The sequence below is a fragment of the Pteropus vampyrus genome, unplaced genomic scaffold, assembly GCF_000151845.1.
Source record: "Pteropus vampyrus isolate Shadow unplaced genomic scaffold, Pvam_2.0 Scaffold213, whole genome shotgun sequence".
NCBI classification, from domain to species: Eukaryota; Metazoa; Chordata; class Mammalia; order Chiroptera; family Pteropodidae; genus Pteropus; species Pteropus vampyrus.
This window is the reverse complement of record NW_011888994.1, coordinates 450,375-473,330: the sequence shown is the minus strand read 5'-3', so window position 1 is coordinate 473,330 and position 22,956 is coordinate 450,375. Positions and strand designations below refer to the sequence as shown.

Below are 22,956 nucleotides of genomic sequence, written 5' to 3'. Positions count from 1 at the left end.
ATCTCTAATGTAAAGTGGCACTTAAAGTTCATTCCATATTGGTTCTTTCCAGTCTTCCTTAACACAACTAATGGCCCCACCATCCATTCTGCTTCACAAGAAAAAAGCCTTGATACTTCCCTTTCTCACACCCCGGAGTCCAATCCATCACTAAATTCTATTGTTTTCTTCTAACATGCATCTGTCAACTTTTCTTCTAAAAGTCTGTCTACTTTCACCATGTTTGATTCACTATCTTTGCCTTGCTACCACCATCTCTCCCTTGGACCACTGCAATAGCCTCCTAATTGATCTTCCTTCATCCATTCTTACCCCCTTAAATGAATTCTCAACATAGAAGCCAGATGGATTTTTAAAATTTCAATCATGATCATGACCATCTGTGCTTAAAATTTTTTGATGATTTCCATTGCTTAAAAAAAAAAAAAATCAAAATCCTTAACCCATTTATAATAGAGCATCAAAAAGAATAAAATATTTGGCAATGAATTTAACAAAAGAAGTATAAAACTTATATTCTGAAAACGACAAAACATTATTGAAAGAAATTAAAGACCTAAATAAACGGAAAGACAGCTCATATCCAGGGATCTGAAAATCTAATATTATTGAAATAGCAATACTCCCCTAATTGATCTACAAATTCAATGCTATCCTTAGCAAAATCACAGTTGGCTCCTGTGCAGAAACTGAGAAACTAATCTTAAAATTTGTATGGAAATCAAGGGACCCATAATGGCCAAAACAATCTTGAAAAAGAAGAACAAAGTAGGAGGACTCACGCTTTCTGATTTCAAAACTTACTACAAATCTACAGTAGTAAGTGTGTTAATGGCATAAAGATAAACATATACATGAATGGAAGTGTGTTAATGGCATAAAGATAAACATATATATGAATGGAATAGTCAAGAAATAACACCCTCACATTTACAGTCGATTGGTTTTTGACAAGAGTGCCAAGAAAATTCAATGGGAAAACAATAGTCTTTTCAACAAATAGTACTGGCAAAACTAAATATATACATGTAAAAGAATAATGTTAGCCCCCTTCCTCATAACGTACACAAAAATTAACTCTAGATGGATTATAGACCTAAATTTAAAAGCTAAAATTATAAAATTCGTAAAAGAAAATATTGAAGAAATCTTTGTGACCTTAGGTAAGGCAAAGTGACAACAGAAAAAAAAAAAAAGGATAAATTGGACTATATTAAAATTAAAGCACTTTTGTGCTTCAAAGGATACCATAATGAAAATTAAGAGAGCTGCAATGAATGGGAGAAAATATTTGCAAATTATATATTTGATAATGGGCTTGTGTCTAGAACACACAAAGAACTCTTATAATTCAATAATTAAAATAGAAGTAACCCAATTTGTACTCAGGCAGAATCTAAATCAGTCATCACATTATAGGATTCTTAAAATAAAAGTGTTCTAGGAATTGAGAGAAAGGAATAATGTATGCAGGCTGAGGGAACAGAGTTTGAGTTCTGTTTTGGGGGGATTATTAAAAATATGACCTCCAAGTTTTAGGACCTAGCGTGTCCAGTAAAATTAAAATCACCAAGTAAAGTTTAAAGAGAACAATCTGGAATTGTGGGCCTAGACATCCTGTTGGAGGAATAGTAAGAAGGCCATTGGGGCAGGGCAGAGCGAGAATGGGAGGGAGGTTAGGGGATAGGGTCAGAGAGGGAAGATGGCGGAAGACAGATTGATGGGGGCTTTTAGGCCAATGTACTGGCTTGGGTTTTACTCTGAGTTAGATGGGGAGTCGCCAGATGATTCCAAACAGAGTGACATTCTCTGGCTTTGGTAGGACATCAAGGGCAGAATCAAGGAGATGAGTTAGGAGATTACATGCAATAATTTAGGTGAGAGAGTGGTGGCTTGGATCAGGGAATAACAGGGGAAGTGGTCAGATTTCAGACATAGTTTGAAGGTAGAGCCAATGAGATTTGCTGATGATTGGAAGTGAGGTGTGAATGTTAGAGAAGATTCAAAGATCACTCCAAGTTATCAAGGGCATGGGGTTGCCATTTACTAAGATCTGGAATGCTCTGAGGGAACCAGTTGGAGCAGAGGAGATCACAAGTTTGATTTTGAACTTGTTAGATTCAAGATGCCAGTGTAGACACCCAGGAGGAGATGGAAAAGTAGGCAGTTTTCCAAGGAGTGTGACCAACACTTAAAATGCCTCCCAGGACAGAATCTTTCAGAGCTTGGGAGGTGAGAATTTACCGGAACCATTAGGCTCCCAGCAATTCCACCCACAATCCCACAGCAATTCCCAGAAATATACCAGAAGAGGCCATGTCAGAGCATCTTCACATCCACCCCCAGGCTGTTGGTTATGGCCCTCTTAGATTTATCTTTATTTGATCTTTCCAAACTACATGCAGACAAGTACTCATCCTAAGGCTATTCTGTATCCTTTAGGTGGTCATCTCATCAAAAATAGTAACAAGATTGTTATATACAGTAATTTGCTTAATAATTTAAGATGTTGGACTACTACTACGTTGAAAAGTAAAGTATTCAATTGTGGGAGTGTTATCAAAATTCAGTTCTAGAAAGCCCACTATCAACTCAGCCGGGTTTTATATATATATAAAATTATTATTATTTTATAATACCTTTGGACTTTTTAAATCACACAACGTTTTCACATATCTCATAAACCATACACCAAGCGCCAACCCTAATCCAAAGTTTGGTTGGCCTGACAAACTCAGATGCCAATTTTTTTCCAAGGGAAAGGAATGAACATTTGCAGATTATCTACTCTGAGCCACACTCTTTTATGATATCTTACTTAATCTTCCTTTTGAGAAGAAAACTCAGACCCAAAGAAGTTAAGTAACACTCCAAAGGTTACACAGCAGAGAAGTGGCAGAATCAGGAATGAAAAAATCAGTAGGTTTGGTTGCATCGTGCATCCCAGATCTGTCCGGCATTCCTCTGCTCCTCGAAATCCAGCCAGCCAGTTAGCTCTCCTGAGGTTGCCAAGGCAGGTCCCTTTGGAATTTGATGTGCACAGATCCAGAGGAAGCAAGTTTCTCTTGAACTCTTTGGGATATGCAACATATGGCAACAAAGAATGAGTAATAAATTTCCTTTATTTTTTTGGTCCTTCTTGGATTTTAAATATTTGGGATGTTTGGGTCCACACCTTTAAAGTTCACAGAGCAAGGCACGTGGAGCCTGGCAGAATCTTCAGCAGCAAAGACATGATCAGCTACAGATTTCCATTTCAAACAGACCCATGTGTGCTTGATGATAAGGCACAGCCTGGTGGGGGATCTAATTTCTTCCCCATCTTACAAAAGGGGAAAATGAGATTCAGAGAGGCTAGTGCACCCCAAATCCACATGACTAGTAATAACAGGGCCTTTGCTTTGTGCAGAGGCACAGGATTATTCCCACTGTTTCTACGAATAACAAACGGCAAGTGCTTCTACAGAACTGACTGTGAAGGAGACATATATTAACTACTTCAGCTCTCACAAAGGCCCCATGAGGAAGCACTTGTATTATCATCACCATTTTATAAATGAAGAGACTGAGGCACGGAGATATTAAGTAAAGTGTTCAAGGTCACACAGCTGGTAGGAGTCAGGTTCAGGATTTACATCCAGACAACCTGAGTCCAAAATCCGTATGCCAATAACCATTCAATCATGATCCTTTTTCTGACTCTTCCAACAGTGCCAGATTTGGACAAGATCATCTGACCTTGGTCCTGTGCTCTCTCCATGTCTCGTCTGGCCAAGGCAAAGTCTGGTTTCAGCCCAAGGGACAAGTATCTGATGAGAAGAAGAAAGGAGGGAGAAAAGATGCTGGGTAAATGCAATCTGCAGCAGGTGCACAGTCCTACAATGAGATAGAACTGGTTCCCCAGCCCTGATGATTCTGTGGGCAGCTAATGAGTTATACAGATACAGACCCAGCTGAGTGATGCCTGGAAGATATAGTCTTTCTGTCTCTCTGTCTCTGTCTCTCTCTCTGTTTCTGTCTGTCCGTCTGTCTGTCTGTCTCTCTCACACACATACACACTCATACTTACTCACACTCACCAGCAGCGTGTTAGAATGTCCTCTGTCACTCTCCTTTACAAATGGCCCTGCCAGTGAAGGGTGGGGCGGGGGGGAGGGGGGAGACAAAGATCTGTGGTTGGTTTGCAGCTGCCAAAAGGTCAGGTTTGTTGGCAAGCAATGAATAGAGGATACACTCTGTGGGATCCTGGCTTTGTCAAAAGCCAGGCAATATGGTTGGTGTTTTCTCCCAAGAGGTGTGAGTGTGAATGTGTGTGTGCATGTGTAGAGGTCACAGCAGGGACTCTGGCACCAGAGGAGTACATAACACTAAGGAAGTGAATCCACACATATCAAAGGTAAGAAACATGGGCACAGTGATTAGGAAAACACAGAGTAATTCTGAAGTAGGAGCAGAAATCATGTTTCTCTTTCATGTGGAGCCAGAAAGAACTTAAGCCTGTATCGACTGTGCCTGAGAAGGCCTCAATCACAGAGGACACAGGTAAGTTGCAGGAAGGTCTGTACTTTTAGCCTCAGAGCCATATCTACACCCAGATGATAATTGAAGGACCTCAGCTAGGACCTGCATCACATCGGGAGTTACCTCCTCCAGGGGTCTGCCTGTCTCCACACAAAGCCTGATGAATCCTTTTGGAAGACCCCAGGGCTTTTTTAAAGAGCCTCATTAGCCTCAACAGAAACCGGGAGACCCTCTACTCTCAACCATCTGCCTCAGCACAGAAATGTAGAGGTAGTGGGAAGTGGTCCAGGAATGGCTAGTGATGAGGAAAAAGGAAAAGAAAGAGACACACAATGAAGAGGAAATGAGCATAAAAACACCTCCCCAAAAAGGAATCCTGCACAGTGCTTTAGACCCAGGGGTCTGGTCATATATTGTCTGTTTTTAATGATTTTAGTAAAAGCAGGAGGCAGGGAGGGAGTTCTCAGAATGGAACATTAGAATCATTAGTGAGGAGAGAAGTTGCAAAGAGAGGCTATTCAGCTGTGTCTGTGATCTCTTCCCAACTCTTTCTCAATACCCACTTTAAAAAGAAGAAAACCATAAATCTTATACTCAGCCACTGTTACATGCCTGAGACTGTTACAGAGTTCATGAGGTTGTAATGGGTAAAATGAAATAAAACTGGAGCAGAATGAGAAGCTAGCAGATTCCTGTTGGACAAGAAAGAGAGGGATGAACAAGAAAGGACAGATATGATCAGGAGAGGGACAAGGGAGATAGGAGAAGTGAATCGCAGCCTTGCCAGCTGAGTTGAGGAGTCTGCAGGTAGTAGGAGGGAGGAAAGGACTCTGAAAGCAGCTGCTGCAGGTGTGAGAGCACATGAAGGAAGAAGAGACTAAAAGAGAAGTTATGCTCTGGTGATGAATTTAATATCCTTTTGGTAGATTGGGGGGACATGCATATTTTACATGTTTTGTTTGATTTGTTTCATTTTTTTAAAACCTAGTAGACATTTAAATTGCTTTTCAATAAATTCGCACATCGGATTGGAATCTTCAAATGAGACAGAAGACCATATTATTAGGGTTTCATTTTTTTTTAATCTCCATGACCTTAGAGATGGAGAAAGATATTTCATGAAAATGGGGAAAAAAGTGGGGGAGGGGGAATAACAACAACAAAAAAGCTGGGGTAGCAATACTTATACCAAACAGAAGACTTTAAAACAAAAGTTATAATAAAAGATAAAGAAGGACCCAGTAATTCCACTTCAGGGTATTTATCTGAAGAAACCCAAAATACTAATTTGAAAAGACATGTGAATCCATATGTTCATTGCAGCATTATTTACAATAGTCAAGATATGGAAGCAATCTAAGTATCTATCAATAGATGAATAGATAAAGAAGAAGTGGTGTATATATACAATGGAATATTACTCAGCCATAACAAAGAATGAAATTCTGCCATTTGCATCAACATGGATGGACCTAGAGGATATTATGCTAAGTGAGATAAGTCAAACAGAGAAAGACAAATACCATATGATTTCATTTACATGTGGAATCTAAAAAGAAAAATAAATGGAAAAACAAAACAGAAGCAAACTCATAGATACAGAGAACATTTTGATGGTCACCAGATGGGAGGGGTGTTGGGAGGATGGCTTAAAAAGGGGAAGAGATTAAGAAGTGCAAACTGGTAGTTACAAAATAGCCACAGGGATGTAAAGTATAGCATAGGGATCTAGTCAATAATATTGTAATAACTATGTATGATGTCAGATGACTACTAGATTTATTGGTGTGATCACTTTGTAAGTTATATAAATGTCTAATCACTATTTTGTACACCTAAAACTAATATAATAGTGTATGTCAATACTGAAAAAGAAAAAATTAGTGAAAAGAAAAAAATTAAAAATGGAACTACCATATGATCCAGCAATTTTAATTTTGGATACTTAGCCAAAGGACATGAAATCACTATCTCAAAAAGCTATCTGCACCCCCATGTCCATTGCAGCATTATTCACAACAGCCAAAATATGAAAACAACCTAAATGTCCATCAATGGATGAATGGATAAAGAAAAGGTGAGATAGATAGATAGATAGATAGATAGATAGATAGATAGATAGATATTTTTTTTACACACACACACACACTCACACAGAGGAATATTTTTTAGCCATAAAAAAAAGAACATCCTGCCATTTGTGACAGCATGAATGGATCTTGAGGACATTACGCTAAGTGAAATAAGTCAGAGAAAGACAAATAGTGTATGATCTCATTTTTATGTGGAATCTTAAAAAAATGAACTCAGATACAAAGAACAGATTAGTGGTTGTTAGAAACAGAGGGTGGATGATATGGGTGAAGGTGATCAAAAGGTACAAACGAGTAAGTTCTGGGGATATAGCGTATTGTATGATGACTACAGCTAATAGTACTCTATTGTATATTGAAAGTAGATCCGAAAAGTTCTCATCACAAGGAAAAAAATTGTATCTTTGTGAAGTGATGGGTGTTACCTAAACTTACTGTGGCCATCTTTTCACAATATATACACATATTAAATCATTATGTTGTATACCAAAAACTAATACAATGTTATGTAGCGATTATATCTCAATAAAACTGGAAAAACAAACAAACAAACAAACAAACAAACTCTGTGACCTTAGAGATGAAGGAGGAGGAGCCAAGGCCTTGTCTAGTTTCGCTCTATGTTCCCTGAGGTCTGGGCTCTTTTGGGGTGTCCAGATAGAGAGGGAGCCAGGGAAGACCAGAAGTCAGAGCATGAGTCCCTTCTCTATCTCAACCAGAATGACTCCATTTTTTAAAATCGATTTCATCAATAAAATAAGATTGAGTGAATGTTTTCTTTGGGAAAAAGAAGATTCCTCTGCTAAAATAAAATTTTTAAAATAACATTTTAGTCTAAGTCCCTCATCGACAAGTAAATCGAGCCCTGGGGTTTGTGACTTGCCCAAGGTCCCGCTGCTTAGTTCTTGAGCCAGCCTCGCAGTCCTGCTATCTCCATACACATTCCTGCCTCTGGACACGCACATATTTCCAACTCATCCCTGTCCTCTGCTCCCTATACGAGAGCAGGAAATTTCAGCTTTTTTGGGATGTATAAAAAAAAAAAAATCTAAAACCTAGAGAAAAACAATTCCATATATACAAGTGCCACCACACCAAATAGAATCCCAGCTCATGAGAAAGACAAAGAGCACAGCTATCCAGCACCTCGTCTTTACTCCTAGAGCAAGAGTATCGGTTTCTTTAATTCGCAATTCAGCCATGACCTTCTCAGATAATTCCCTGCTTAGTGACATCCTGGAGTAAATGGCATCTTTCCTCTTCTCCCTGGCTGAGCGCCCAGCTCCACCACCAGCTCTCCCAGCTCCTTGAAGGCAGCTTCACTCCCCTTCCTAGCATCTCAGGTCCAGCAGCTGGTATCAACCAAATTTCACAAAAGCTACTTTCCTTTTTAAACTCAAAGAGAGGGTCATGACTCTGAGAGGTGGCCTGACCAGCCCAAGGCTTATTAATCCACGAATTGGTTCTTGTTTCTTACCTGGTCCCTGCATTCCATGGAAAGGTATGCGCTGAGTCCATCCCTGTCCCCCAACTGTTGTTAATTATCTTCAAAGACTCACTCAGAGCAAATGATTCAGCACAACTCAGAAATCTGATTTCGTAAAAAGGTGAGACTCTTTCGAAACACGACTAGCATATGCTAAACAAAACTGCACCATTTAACATACCAATTATAAGTAAAAGAACAGCAACAACGAAACAGCTTTCTTCACACTGAAAAATTCTAAATAAGCAGACAACTCAAATCAAATTTAAAACATACTGATTTCATTTCAACCAACATCAATCAGTGGATTGAAATAATTATGTCCAATTTAAAATTTCACATTTGACCAATGCAAAAACGTTACCTTTGACCTTCTTCATCTTTGGGCACCTTGTCCCTTACCTTCCTCGCTAGCTCTATGGCCAGACTGGCTTTTTTCTCTTTAGGTTCTCTGTGGGCCATTCTAAGGTCCAGCTACATCCAGTCTTGAGGACTGAGGGTCCCCATGTGATTGTGACTCGCCTGCACTGAGCTCACAGTCCAGCAAGGGAAATAGAGCCTAACATATAAACAGAATAGAAACACAATCACAGTGTGCTGACATGTGCTGAGCTGTGGCAGCAAGAAAGAGAAAGTGGTTTATTCTGCCTCAGGGCGTCATGAAGATTCTCTGTCCCTGCTGCAGGGCTGGGTTTTCCATGAGGGGTAGGGATTCTCTGAGGATCGGGGGCAGAAAAAACGACATGTACAAAGGCATAGATTTATGGGAACACAGGAAGAAGTTCAGAGAAGGCCAAGAGATTCCGTGTTGCCAGAGCAACGCTGGGCAGATGATGGGAGGTCAAGGGAGGTGCAAAGGCAAAGCTGGATAGAAATAGGTGGTATTTGCCATGTTTAGAAGATTTGGTTTCATTCTGTAGATAATTTTTAAATATATGTATTTATTTTTTCTTCTTTCCAAATTACAAAAGTAATACATACTCATTATAAAAGTTATTATTTTCTAAATATCAGGAAGTATCATCCATAATCCTACTTTGAATGAGGATACTGTTAACATTTTTACTCATTTCATTCACACACACACATACACAGAGGACCAAGTGTGCAGACAGTCTTGTAACTTGCTATTCTCATTTAACCACATACTGTGAATATTTCCCATCTTCTATTATGGGATTTTAGATCATTTGTAATTTTTTCATGTCTTTATGAAGTTATGAAGAGCATGCATGTACAATTCTGTTTGTGTAGTTGCTCATCTACTACCATAATTTAAAATCACAATTGCTGAATCCAAGTAAATACACATTTTAAGGTCCTTCATATTTATTGCGAAATAGCTCTTGAGAAAGACTGTAACATTAACTTAAGATGGGGAAATAACTTAAATGAAGACATTTCCTCATTTCCTTACCATTATTGGGTCTTGTAATTTTTATAATTTGCCAGTTTGTTGACCAAAACTAATATACTATTAATATTTAACTTGCTTTCGATTATGACAAGGGTAAAGTTTGTTTTTATGTTTATTGACCTTTTGGTGTTTCTTCTTTTGTGAAATGCCTTGTCCCTGTTCTTGGACCATTTTTCTTTTTTTTGATTTATAAAAGCTCCTCCTACATTAATAAAAGCTCTTCATACATTAATGATGTAAAATTTTTGTCTGTTGCAAATTCTTTTTCCAATCTGTCAATTCTTTATTCTTTTGTTTATAGTAATTTTATACCTAAACAAGACTTTTGATTTCTACATAAGCAAAACCTTTTCTTTTATGCTTAAAAGGGTCATTCTTTCTCTCTGAGATCAGATACCTATTTACCTTCATATTCTTCTATCTAAATATTTAATGTATTATAAATTTATTTGATGTATAAGGTAAGATGAGAATATAATTTACCCCTGTAGTAAGCTGAATAATGGCCACCAAAAGATATAAGATTCTATATACTTAGAACCTGTAAATGTTACCTTATAAGTAAGAAGGATTTTGACAACTGTGATTAACTTAAGGATATTGACAAGGGGAGATTATTTTGGATGATCCCTAAATCTAATCACAAGTCTCCTTTTAAGAGACAGGGAAATTTAACACAGAAAGAAGAGGAGAAGGAGATGTGAAGACAGAGGCAGAGTTTGGAGCAATGCAGCCACAAGCCAAGGAAGGTCAGCAGCCACCAGAAACTGGGAGAGTCAAGGAGCAGGTTTCTCCTCAGAGCTTCCAGAGGGAGCTGGCCCTGCCAGCGTCTTGGTTTTGGCACAATGAAACTGATTTCTGACTTCTGACCTCCAAATCATTTAGAGCATAAAGTTCTGTTGTTCTAAATCACCAAGTTTCTAGCAATTTGTTACAGCAGCCACAGGAAACTAATACAACATCCTACCAAATAGTTTTCCCGAAACGATAAAAAGCCATCATTTTCTTATTTGTCTGAGATATCTCTATCACATATAAAGTATTTATGTGTTTGTTTCTGAGGTTTTTCTTCTTTTTATTCGTCAGTCTATCTTTGTGTCAGTAAACACTTTTTAATGATCATGTCTTTAATTTCATATCTGGCTATACAGGTATCTCTTTATTAATTTTTTAAAAAATATATTAATTATTCTTAACTAATTAGTCTTCCAGATAATAAAAAATTTTGAATAACTTTTTTCAAATACTCTAAAATTTTTCATTTAGGATTAAATGCATTAAATTTACAAATTAATTTAGAATTTATCTTTTTAAAATATTACTTGTTCCTATCCCCATTCATTATTATTAAAACTCTTGTTTTATGTCCCATAGTAACTCAGAATTTCCTTCATGTGATTCCCATATATTTCTTAGTTTTCTACTTAATTTGTCTGCCCTTCCTTCCTTCCTCCCTCCCTCCCTCACTCACTCACTTCGCTCTCCCTCCCTCCCTCTCTTTTTTCTCTCCGTCTCTCTCTCCTTCCCTCCTTTCCTCCCTATTCTCTTCCTTCCTTTTTTTCTTTCTTCTGTTGCTGCTTATACAATGTTTTTTGAGCAGAGGAGTGACATATGATTTCTTCTTTGGCATTTAATTTAAATTTCTAACTTTGTTTTGTTATTTTCTTAGGCTAATACTGAAACTCATTTTTAGGTTCTAGCAGATGCCGTGTGGGCGGTGGCAAGAGGCAATGCAAGTCACGGTGTATGTGTGAGTGGGGGCAGGACAACAACGCTTGTCATTTTTAATTAGCTCTCAGTAATCAAGGGATCATTATTTACATATTTTGAAATTGGGTACCACAGGGCCTTATGGTTTTTTAAAAAAAGAAAAGTATGTCTCCAAGAGCCACTTTATAGAAATTTTTCTCTAAAGATCTTCTTGAATTCTAATCAATTGTTGTCATCCCTTTGTTTTAGATATGGGAAGAAAACTCTCCTTTGCATCAATATGAGTTCTGAACACCAATCCTGCCTCGATAATGTTCTATATTTATTTGCACAGTGCTTTGGCTACCCACAACCCAAGCATGAGGAACGCTTTAGAAGGAGAAGCGTTAGCCTACTAGTTAGGCCTGAGGAACAAACCTCTTACCACATCTTCCACACCGAGGCAGTTACACGGGAATTTGGTGAAGACCTGCTCTGTAAAAAGATTGAGAGGAAGAAGATATGATTCCATTTTTGCCAGTGGGACAAATGAATAACCCAGGAGAGAAAAAAAAAACAATCTCCATTTCACTTTTACCATCTTAAACAAATAGGAAATGCTGGGTAGAAAGGCCGAAGATAATGGTTTCCAGCCTCGGGAATAAAATGAAGCAATGTTTTAATGGCACCTCATGTTGAACACCACATGAATGATCACTGAAGATTAATTAATGATGGAGATAATGACTATAATGTCATTTTTATTAAAATGCAAGAGCAATCTGAAAAAGAAAAAAAAGATGTTATGTATTTAGCTAGGCAGACTTTTTTATTTTCTTTAACTATTCAACACTCTGTCAAGGCAAAGAGAACATTCTGCCAGAATTTAAACTGGAAAAAAAAAGTCCTCAGGAAAGTTTATATAAAACCCAAGAAAAGTGATACATAATAAATTAAATATACTGAAATAAGCAAAGCATGAATATTTAACCACTTGACTACTTTAACTTAAAAGGGAACTATGAGACCAACGCTCTCTCATGCAGGATGGAAAGTTTAAGCCCTGACTGGCAGTACTAGAAACTGTCCTGAATCTTTCTTTATTCAAGAGATTGGCAAACAGAACATGGCACCAATGTGGCGTCAAGCTGCAAGCCAAGCCAAACCGACGGCCAAGAGCTGACCATGAATCCCAGAATCTACATGGCTGAGGAACTTGGACACAGAACATACTGCACATCTAGCTTCTTGCATCATTTGTCAGCATCGTCTAAGAAGCCTGCAGGCACCGAATGACAAGCCAAAATCATTTTCCTTGGGTCTTGGGAAGGGGCCAGGCCCATTTATAGAGACCAGTTCCCCTGAGTCAAACTCCAAAGCAGAAATGAGTGCAAACACATCTAACCCTTCAGTGGACTGAATGGGTGACAAACAAGCTAAAAGGTCAGAGACAGCAGCTGAGGGAGGGCCTCAGAGAGGCGAAATAGGACTCCCTTGCCACACGGAGGGACTCCTGGTCCAGCTTCAGCAAAGAGAGGCTCTCGTGTCCTCAGGAAGTTTATTCTCCCTCTCGGGGCCTCAGTTTCCATCTCTGTTTGAGACCCTCCCCTTTGTAATTTATAAACAATTATTTCCACACTCCTCCAATTCTGTGTCCTGTCAGAAGTCCAGGGCATGCTCCCCAAATTTCTGTGCACAAACATACAATTCTCTGCCCTTGTGAAGTTTACTATCTGGGATAGAGAACGTATACATCACAAAATGGCAGGGCCAAACTGAAGAGGGGAAATTTCCTGGCTGGGTGATTTTCTGAGGGAATACTTCATAGAGCAAAATTTTTAAAAAGTGGCAAAAAACATAAAGGAGTGGGAGGCAGCATTGCCAACCACAGAGAAGTGACACCATTATCTTATGGTATGGGAAGGAGGTTTTAAGACTTAATATTTATAAAATGTTCACTACCCACCTGGCCCTTTATTAAAAACTTTATTTTACATGCATGATTTCATTTAATCCTCACACAGTTCTATGAGACAGGTGTTATTATCATCACCCCCATTTTGTGGATGAGGAAAGAAACTCAGAGAGGCTAGGGAACTCGCTTGAAGGAAAAAGCTCATTAAGTGCAGAGCTGGCACCTGACCCAAGCCTCTGCTCCAAACCCATGCTCTTATCCCCCTACTATGCTGCTTTCTAGTTGCTGAGAGGGCCAGACAGGCAGTACGGCATTTAAAAATACTACATGATCTATGTAGACACAGACCAGTGGACAGGTTTGGCAAGCCACTGTTCTTTTTGGCCATGTTAGAGGTAACATGGACCTACCGTAGACACTGCCTAAAATGCAGAAAGTTAGTTGATTCTTGAGAATAACTACAGTTGCCCCTGGGACAACATGGGGGTCAGGGGTGCTAACTCAGGTGCAGTGCAAAATCCATGTATAACTTCGACTCCTCAAAAACTTCAGTTACCCCTTAGTATCTGGGTAGGACTGGTTTCAGGACCCTCTGCATATACCGAAATCTGCAGATGTGCGAGTCCCTTATATAAAATGGTGTAAAACAATTCATACAGTCGGTCCTTTGCCTCTGTGGACTTCGAACCTTGAATAGAAAATACAGTTTTTGATCCCTGGGTGGTGGAATGCTTGGATGCAAAACCCAGGGATACAGAAGATCGACCGTCTAGTTATAGGAAAAAATCCACCTATAAGTGGACTTGTGCTGTTCAAACCTGTGTTGTTCAAGGGCCAACCATGTTATAGTCTGGCCAGTAGTGCTAGAAGATGTAAGCTAAAGCTACAGATTCAAGCACCTAATAGTATAAGCAAGAATAGACTTTTCTCTCATGCTAGCAAACACAATAAAAATGCTTCATAGTTTTACAATTCTTTCCACCTAATAGTTTACTATTTCCCAAAATTCTTGTAAACCTGTGTTTTCATTCTTTTGAACTGCCTCAATGTCTCTTAGTAATGTGCAATGTAATAGAAACATCTCAAAAACCTTTCTTTTTTTCCAAATACTGTCACTAGAGTATTTCTTCTTCTATATTCATTTCTCATTCAAACAGAAGGAAGCATAGAGAATTTGAATGTGTTCTGGATGTGCAGTGAGGGACCAGGGGACAGAAACGGGGTGAGGATTCCAATTATCAAACCTATATCTTCTTTGAGATTCAAGTCATCCCTTTGCAATCAGGCAGAAAATTTTCAAGTTTTTTAGCAAGTGATTATCTGCACAAACATAATTTTATCAGCAAACCTAAAATGCTTTCACAGGCAATAACGCAAACACTCAGGGGAAATTCACACTGGCAGCCTTTTTTCCTGGTACACTCTGTAAATGCAAAGGTGTGGGGCGGTGGGGATAGATGAGAGGGAAGCTTTCTTAAAGCATTACTTACAGAAAAAGCACTGATTTTGTCAGAGCCTTATAAAACAGCTCAGGTCTAACGTAACATGAAATGCGACTTCAATCTTGCACCCATTAGCCTTAGGAAGCAGATTTTTTTCATTCCTAAGGTTTCATTCAAGCAGTGCCCTCTTGGTGGGGCCTACAGAACCAGTTCTACGAGGCCAGCCTTTCAATACCAGAATCGAGGCCTGCGTTGGAGCTCTCTAGGCCTCACACTGTCTTCCCTTCCACTCTGTCTATAACGTGCCTTTCTGAGGAAAGCACAAGGTTCTGGGTTAAAACGTGACCAGCCACGCTTCTACGTGCTGCTCAGGCTGGTCAGAGTGAGCCAGGCCCTTGCCTCTTTTGTTGCTATATGGTTTCCTGACTTGTACTTGGGCTCATTAAACTGAGATAATAGGCAGTTATTCAAGTTATGAAAGGTGAGGGAGGGAATCTTGCCTAATGTTTTTCTTCAGAAAATAATTTAATGATCTAGGGGGATTTTACTTTATATTATATATGCTATATAGTATATGATTGTACACATCATATTTTCATTTATACTGTTTACTTATATTTACTGTATTACTTGAATTTTTACAATTAGACTATATCCATGTATTCTTGTGTAATTTAAAATGCATTTTAAAAGGTCGAATGTCACATTTACAATACAATTTTAAAAATACTAAGGATATGCTCATTTTACAGAAATCTTAGGATACACTGATAAAAAGACTATTATGGGCCATCCATAATGATACTTTTTGGAAGTAACATCTGATGATATTTAGATGAATAAAATTTAGTCTTTTTTTCCTGGAGATAGATAGATAGATAGATAGATATAGATAGATATAGATATAGATATATATGGAGATATACACATACACACATATATAAAATTACATTATATCGACAAATGAACTACCTATACCTTTTCACTTTTTTTCCTGGATATATATATAGTTATACATGGATTTTGCACTGCACCTTTTCACTTAAAAATATATTATGAACACCTCTCCATTTGTGAATGAATATATATAATCATTTTTAAAGTGGCAGAGTTTTCGATTATTAACCTCCACTGTCAATTCCAAGTTTTTCTAGTATAAACAATACTGGGGATAATGCTAAAGATGCACATGCATTTTTGCAGGATAAACCTCCAGATAAAGAACTGCAGGATCAAAGTATATCTTTTCAAGGGCTTTCCATGCCTATTCCTAATCTGTTCCAGAAAAATTGTGCCAATTCATCCTCCCTCCAGCGAGGTATGAGAAGCCATTTCTCCATACTCCATCCAGCGCTGGTATTGTAATTCTTTTAATTCTTCACCAATTTGAGAGGCAGAAATAAAGTGGTGTCTTGTTTTTGTTTAATAGGCAAATATAAAATAACAATCATTGTTTTATTAAAGAAATTGTTAGAGAAACTAAACAGTTCTCATTTATTTTGGAAAATTTGTGTTTCTTCTTTGAGAACTAGCTATTTACATTCCTGTTTATTTTCCTGTTGGACTAGTTCTACTTTCTAATCGTAAACATTGGTCATGTAGTAACAATATCAGTTGTTTTTCATATGTTGTAAAAGTTTGAGTTGTAATTTTTCACAATTTAGTTTATAGTATTTTTGACCTGTTGAAGTTTTAATTTTACCTTAATCAAACCTGTCATTCTTTTTCTTTGTGGTTTCTACTATTGGTGACATCTGCTACACTGTTGACTGAGATTTCTTCTTTTATTGTATATCTCCTAGATGGAACAGGAACTAATACATACCCTAAGGCACTTCAGATGCCAGGCTGAGTTCTAGGTACGCTAAATAGCTTCGGTAGAAGAAGACATGAGATTTCTGCTAGAACAAAGACCTTGAATGTTAAGAGCCCCAGGAATACTCAGAGGTATCCAGAATCATATATAGTTTTACATGTATAAATTTACACTGAGGAAAAGTTTTACAAGATATCTCTGTTCTGTTACTGAAACATCTATGGGCAGAATGTATTTTCTAGAGATAGGAGCAGTAATATCTTCTCTTCCTACATGTTCTTCTAAACATGTGACTTTGACCCTCCCTCCATGGAAAAGTGGCATCTGTGTTCCCTTGAATCTGGGCACTACAGGGGAAGTGATGCTATGTGACTTTAGAGGCTAGGTTATCAAAAGGCAACACAGCTTCCTCCTGATTCTCTTGGGACTCTTGCCTTTGAATCCCTGGTCATCCAGATAAGAGTCTGAGGGCTCTGAAGCCGCCTTGGGAGAGAAAGCCCTGACTAGCACAGGTAGGGAGACCACATGAAGAGATCCCCCAAGTAAAACCCCATGAAGGTAGAGACACATAGCCAGTCTAGCTGCTTCAGCTCCACCCTCCCCATCCCCAGCTGCTCCAGCCCCAGCTCCTTCCAAACCTGAGAGTCTATTAAGAGATATAAAAAAGTAACTATCAGTGCCCCTTCCATAACTTCTTGCCCTTCCCACTTAAGAGCACATCAACCTTACAGTAGGAGCTTTCTCTGACCCCCGAAGCCCACCCTACATGCCTGCTCAGCAGGCCCAAAGTACAAAAGAATTCATCCCCTCCCCTCACTGAGAGCAGCCCTCGGCCAGTGGCTACTACTACACATAGTGTATAAACACCCAGCTACCTCACCCTCAGGTGAAAGAACTCTGCCCTGCATTCTAAACTGGTCCTCAGATTCCGCAGAGGAAACTCATTCCTGCTCCCTGCAGTGATAACTTCTTCAAAAAGACTCCTTTATTTTCCACCTTCCTCTTTCTGTCTCACTTCCCTACTCCCCTGATGTTTTGTTTTGTTATTTCTTTGTTTCACGTAGGGATCACCTCCCAACTGAACTATATGCACTTAAAATCCTTGTTTCAGGGTCTGCTTCTGAGGGACCCCAAACTAATTTTTAACATGAACAGGAAATTATCATGCAGTATGATAGGGAAAATACTTGATATTGAGATAACGTATAAGAAGAAAACCTGGCGCAGCCTTGGTAAGAAGCTGAGGAGGTAAGAAATAGATTATGAAGGACCTTGTTTACCAGGATGAGAAATATAGAGAAATGTGCCTATTTTCAGCAGAAATTTTAATCATTAGCGTTTCCAGGCTTCACTAGGATTTAGGTATAATATGTGGGACTTGGATAGTTTAAGCATTTTCTTATATATTTTTCTTTAAAATTAATCCTATCCATCTTTTCTCGGTGTGGAGATTACATATCTGCTTTGCATCCCCCATAGTGCCTTGCACAAAGCACTGGTCATGGTAAATACTTACTTCATCTTGGTGTCTTAACTTGCTCATCCCTTTCCTCCCTCTCTCTCTTTCTCTTCTTCCCCCACCCCTACTCAGAATTTCTTTGCAGTCAACCCACATATATGAATCACAGTAGCATCTCCGAAAGGGGAAAACCCCTCCACCAACCAGCTGGTCCAGCCTCATTCCATTGACATTGCTGAGTGGGTCGGTCCCCATCACACAACCGTAATACCACCTAGGGCATGGCAAGCGCTCCTCACTCATCTCTCCAAACTCTTTCAAGTCCTCATCTTTCCCGTCACCTTCCATCTTGTTTTTCTTTCCCTTGAGAATCTGATCATTAGCCTTCAAGTCCCATTTACTGCCAAGTGCATGTACTTTAGCCTTAAAAGTGAAAATAAGTAGTGACCCAACTTATGAGATACAGAAACATGCGTTGCTCCTGTGCTTAGAGAAGAAGATTAGTTCAAGATATAGAGGAATTACAGAGTTTAGAGCATGAATAACAGAAATCCTTCAGACCAAAGTTGGACAAACTTTCCCAGTAAAGGATCAGATAGTAAATATTTTGGGCTTTGGGGGCCATAAGGGCTCTGTTGCAGCTGCTCGACTCTGCCTTTGTAATGGGAAAGCACTCATAGCCAATACCTACATAAGTGGTCAGGGCTGTGTGCCAGTATGACTTGACTTATAATAACAGGTGGTGGGCTAATTTGACCCACAGACTATTGTTGACCAAACCCCCATCTAGACTACATCCCTTGTACAAGTGACACTAAACCTGGGAGGCGAGGTGTTCCAGTTCACTCTGATAACTAATGGCAGTGCTGGGCTGTGGACCTGGCTCCTAACCCTCTAGTCCTTAAGACTTGAGTCCTGCTTTTCCCCCTCTGACTTGTATATCTAGCCAACACTCACCCTCAGCCAGTTTGTCCCATTTGATAGTCTGATAGACCCTAACAGTCAGGAACCAAAGACAGATATCAAACTTTGAAGGTTGTGGACACTTTCCCAGGTGTCCTGTCATTTCTAAGAAAATCTATGTCTGCTTTTGAAGTGGCCAGCCTCCAACTCCAGTGGATCGTGTGTGTGTCCCAAAGTATAGAAACATGCTCACTTTCAGATAAGCAAGAATTATTGACAAATGGTCAGATGGATCTTGCCCAAATTAAAAAAAAAATCTTTCTAGATTGCCCATATTGAACTGAAGTATCTAAATTTTCAGGAAGAAGGCTTTTAAATAATGAAAATATACAGAGGCTGAAAATGAAGAGCCACGTCAAGAAAACAATGAAACTTAGCCGAATCACTGGTAGGACATTCCAAATTGCTTAGTGTGCTATTAATGACTGTGAAAGTCAAGAGGGACAACCAACTAGTTCCCACAGAGGGTTGTTTTGTCGCACATCTCAACCAAAATAGGCCCTGTGACTTGAACAGTTGTAAAAGTGTTTGCAGTTATGGAGAACTGACCTATTCTTTTAAACCGCTTGAAGCGCTTGAAGCTGTTTCTTCAGAACGCAACAGAGTGCAGAACATTCTTAAAGGCTTGAGCAAAGGCACTGCTGGTCCTTCTCTGACCGGGAAACCATGACAGCCAATGGCCCAGTTCGGTAGGACAGCAGAGAATAACAAATAAAATTCTTCTATTCCCTTCTAGTTTCAAGGGTTTGCTTCAACTGTTAGACCATTTCCAACACTTGTGAACAGTAGCTATAGACGTGCGGCTAAGGACAAGTTTTACCTGTGCACACTGGTGACTTCTTTTGTTTCCCACTGGCCATTTCAGCTACTCTCCCTAGACAGGTCTTGATCAATTTCAGTAGTGTCATCTTTAGAATGGCTCAACAGCATTCAAAAGTATTAATTAATAAATAAAATGACATAGACCTATACTTGGAGGGAGCATATTTATTCTAATGATGACTTGGGGACTCTACTAAGTTACTGTCCTTATAATTAATTTTGGCAGCTACTACAGTGAAAATAAAAGAATCTCTTTCCCTGACTCTTTGCTCCAACCACTTTCTGAAATTTGATCCTCAGCACCAAAAAAATCCCACCAAAAAGGAAGTCAAAGACACTAGTAATTGATCAAAGGTAACAAGACTCATTCTTGAAAGTGAGGGATTTAAACTAATGAATCTCCCCCTCCCAAATCTGAGTCACCTACCCAGATTTGAGCCAGTGACAGCTAGACATTTAAAATTTATATTTACAGTCTATGGCCATGCCACCCTGAACAAGCCCGATCCCGTCTGATCTCAGAAGCTAAGCAGGGTTGGGCCTGGCTAGTACTTGGATGGGAGACCACCTAGGAAGACCAGGTGCTATAGGCATAAAAAATAATAAAAAACAAGGGATTGTAAGCTGACAAGGTCCTTGCAATCTGTGAGGTCAACCAAGGGTTGCCTCGCATAAATAAGTAAATAAGTAAATAAATAAGTAAATAAATAAATAAAATTTATATTTACATTCATATTTATTTAATAAAAAAGCTAAATTTCCTGATGTTGTTACAGCATCAAGAGATACCTCCACCCCACCTAGCTCCATGTATTAGTTTCTGAAATATTCCCAAAATTTAATGAGCAATCAACATAAGTCTGGTGAATAAATGAACAAAAGGGTAAACAGAGGAATATGGGAACAAAGAAGAAACAACTCTATTCATTATGTCTGAACCAAGAAAGCAGTAATCTTTAATATATTCTTGAAAAATCTCCATGAAACAGGAGGAATTTTTTTTCTTCAAACCATAAAAACTGTTGACTATAACATCTTACATAATATAGTGGTGGAGGAAAACTATTTCCCGAGAGAATGTTATGCCAGGCATTTTTGATTAGATTATTTTATTTCATTCTCATCACTTCCCTGGGAGATAATTGTTATCTCTATTTTATAGATGACAAAATTGAAAAGAAGTTAAATGTTTTGACCAAGGTCATAAACTAGTAAGTGATAAACTCAGGATTTAAAATCAGCTCTATCTGACCAAAATTTGTGCTCTCTGTAGCATGACCTGGCCTTTCTACTCTGATGAAGAGAGGGAAAGAGACACCTCCTACACTTTGAGCTTACCACAATACTTGTGTTAAGAGGGAAGGAAAAGATCAAATTTATTATTTTGAAAACAAGTATTAGTCCCATTTCAAATGTTTTTTAGATAGTAAAAGTCAGAGGATTATGGTTCCACTAGAAGTCTCAGGTGACACTAACAAATGACTTTAAAACACTCAAGTGTTTTAAAATTCTTTAACGCTCTTCAAAACTCTCAAGTTTCCAACTTACTTTTTTTTTTTATCCAGTACCTCACATTGATTTAGACACTTAGGAGAGATCTGATGTGGACAACAGACTTTGAAAATTTAAAAATAGGTGAGTGCGATGATTAATGGATGTGTTTCTAACCGAAGTCTCAGAAGGAGAACATTGTTAATGCCACTGTAAATAGTAATGAAATGTAAAATACTTACTAGAACACAGTGATCAATAATGCAGCTTTTATGAGCAGGGAACTATAAATAATATTTTTATTGGTAGTGAGAAATTTCTTTTCCTTTATTATTTAAACTCAGTTAAGAATGACTGGGACACTTTGGAATGCTGGTCTTGAATATCTATTTGTGTTACACTGTGTAGGGAATAAAATGGTCTTGCTGTTATTGTTTTTATGCAACTTCCTGGAACTCACACATTGATTTGTATGTATAACTAGCCACAGAGTCCTTTTTTTCTTTTTTGCCTTTATGGGACGCTGATCATGCCTGCGGTTTAATGGACTACATGTTATGTATCGTTTTGAATCCACTGGTAGGGTACATGGACAAACATGAGCCTTGTATTGAAGCCTCTAAACTTTGTGCAGAGATAAAAAGATGCTAATTTATAAATAGCGATAGTGAGAAATAACCACTAGATCATTTAAGCAAAGACACTTTAACATAAATAAAAACTAGTTCAGCAAAATGCTTTGCCTATGCAAGACTCCCAACTTACCTTGATCTGGCTAACAGTTGTGCATTGTATAGACACTGTCTTGCTAGTATGAAAGAACAATCATCTAAGTTTTTCTCCATGTAATAAAATAATGCCATAGTCACAGTTTTATAGTGATGATTAAGTAATGTAATGGATATAAAATGCTAAGGACTTCTGATAAGTAGCCACCGAAATGGTTGTAGTTGCTGTTGTTCCTACTTTTTCTAGTACTATAATTATCACCTCACAGCCTTCGTTCAGTCACTTAACCCATCACTCAATATGGTGCATGCAGTGATATGGGTTCTTTGGGAGGACATCACAGGGCAAGATAGAATTGCTGCTCTAGAAGGGGCTACAGTCCTTAGACTTAGGAAAACACAAACACTGCAGCTCTTTCTTTTTTATATTTGGGATGATCGAAACTTTCCAATTTCATTTTCTAGTTACCGAGTCCTGAAAAACTAAGAGAGCAGTTGTTAAACCTCAAGAAATACGCTTTAGGAAGTTAGTGTCCTCAATTAGCTCTGGGGAGGGGAAATGGAAGGTCATATAGACTCAGAGAATGGGGCAGCTATTGGCAAGTGGCCATGGTAACCACCTGCAAGTAGATGAGTGAATCAGGAAGAGGGGCTATAGATAAAGAAAGATGAAATGAGATGTAGAGACAAGGAAAAGAGATACAATCTTCCGGTGATTTTCCAGTTCCTAAGAGGCCCTGCCGTCTCTCCTTCAAGTGTGTTTCTATAGGATATTTTTTTTCATTCTGTAATAAACTCCCTATTCACTTGAGCTTCCTTGAAAGGATTTCCATTCCCAGAGACCAAAAAACTCCCTGGCTAAAACATCCTCTAGCTACTCTGGCAGTTTATCCTGAACTAATCATCTCCCTGCCCTGGTCTTTCAGAGGCATCAATCACTTTCGACCTTAGGGAGTGCCTAACTGGTGGAAGTTGTGTTGGTCATCGATGAGAACTGGGAAAGGGGCAGACACAGAAACTCGTGAGAAATAAACAGTGAGTAACACTAAAGAGAAGATCAAAGTTCAGTCCTGTCCTAAACAAGAAGGTGGGGCACCATGACTGGCTTTGAAAC

The 22,956-nt window shown here is 38.7% G+C and overlaps 1 long non-coding RNA gene and 1 other non-coding gene across 2 annotated transcripts in view; one reads left to right on the top strand and one right to left on the bottom strand.

Annotated features, from left to right (window-relative positions):
- LOC111747154 overlaps positions 1–22,956 on the bottom strand; it is a 211,022-nt gene that overhangs the window by 57,109 nt on the left and 130,957 nt on the right. The window lies entirely within an intron of this gene.
- Positions 20,098–20,216, top strand: LOC111747184. Its single transcript, XR_002783432.1, has one exon. It is a non-coding gene; the product is annotated as a 5S ribosomal RNA (ribosomal RNA).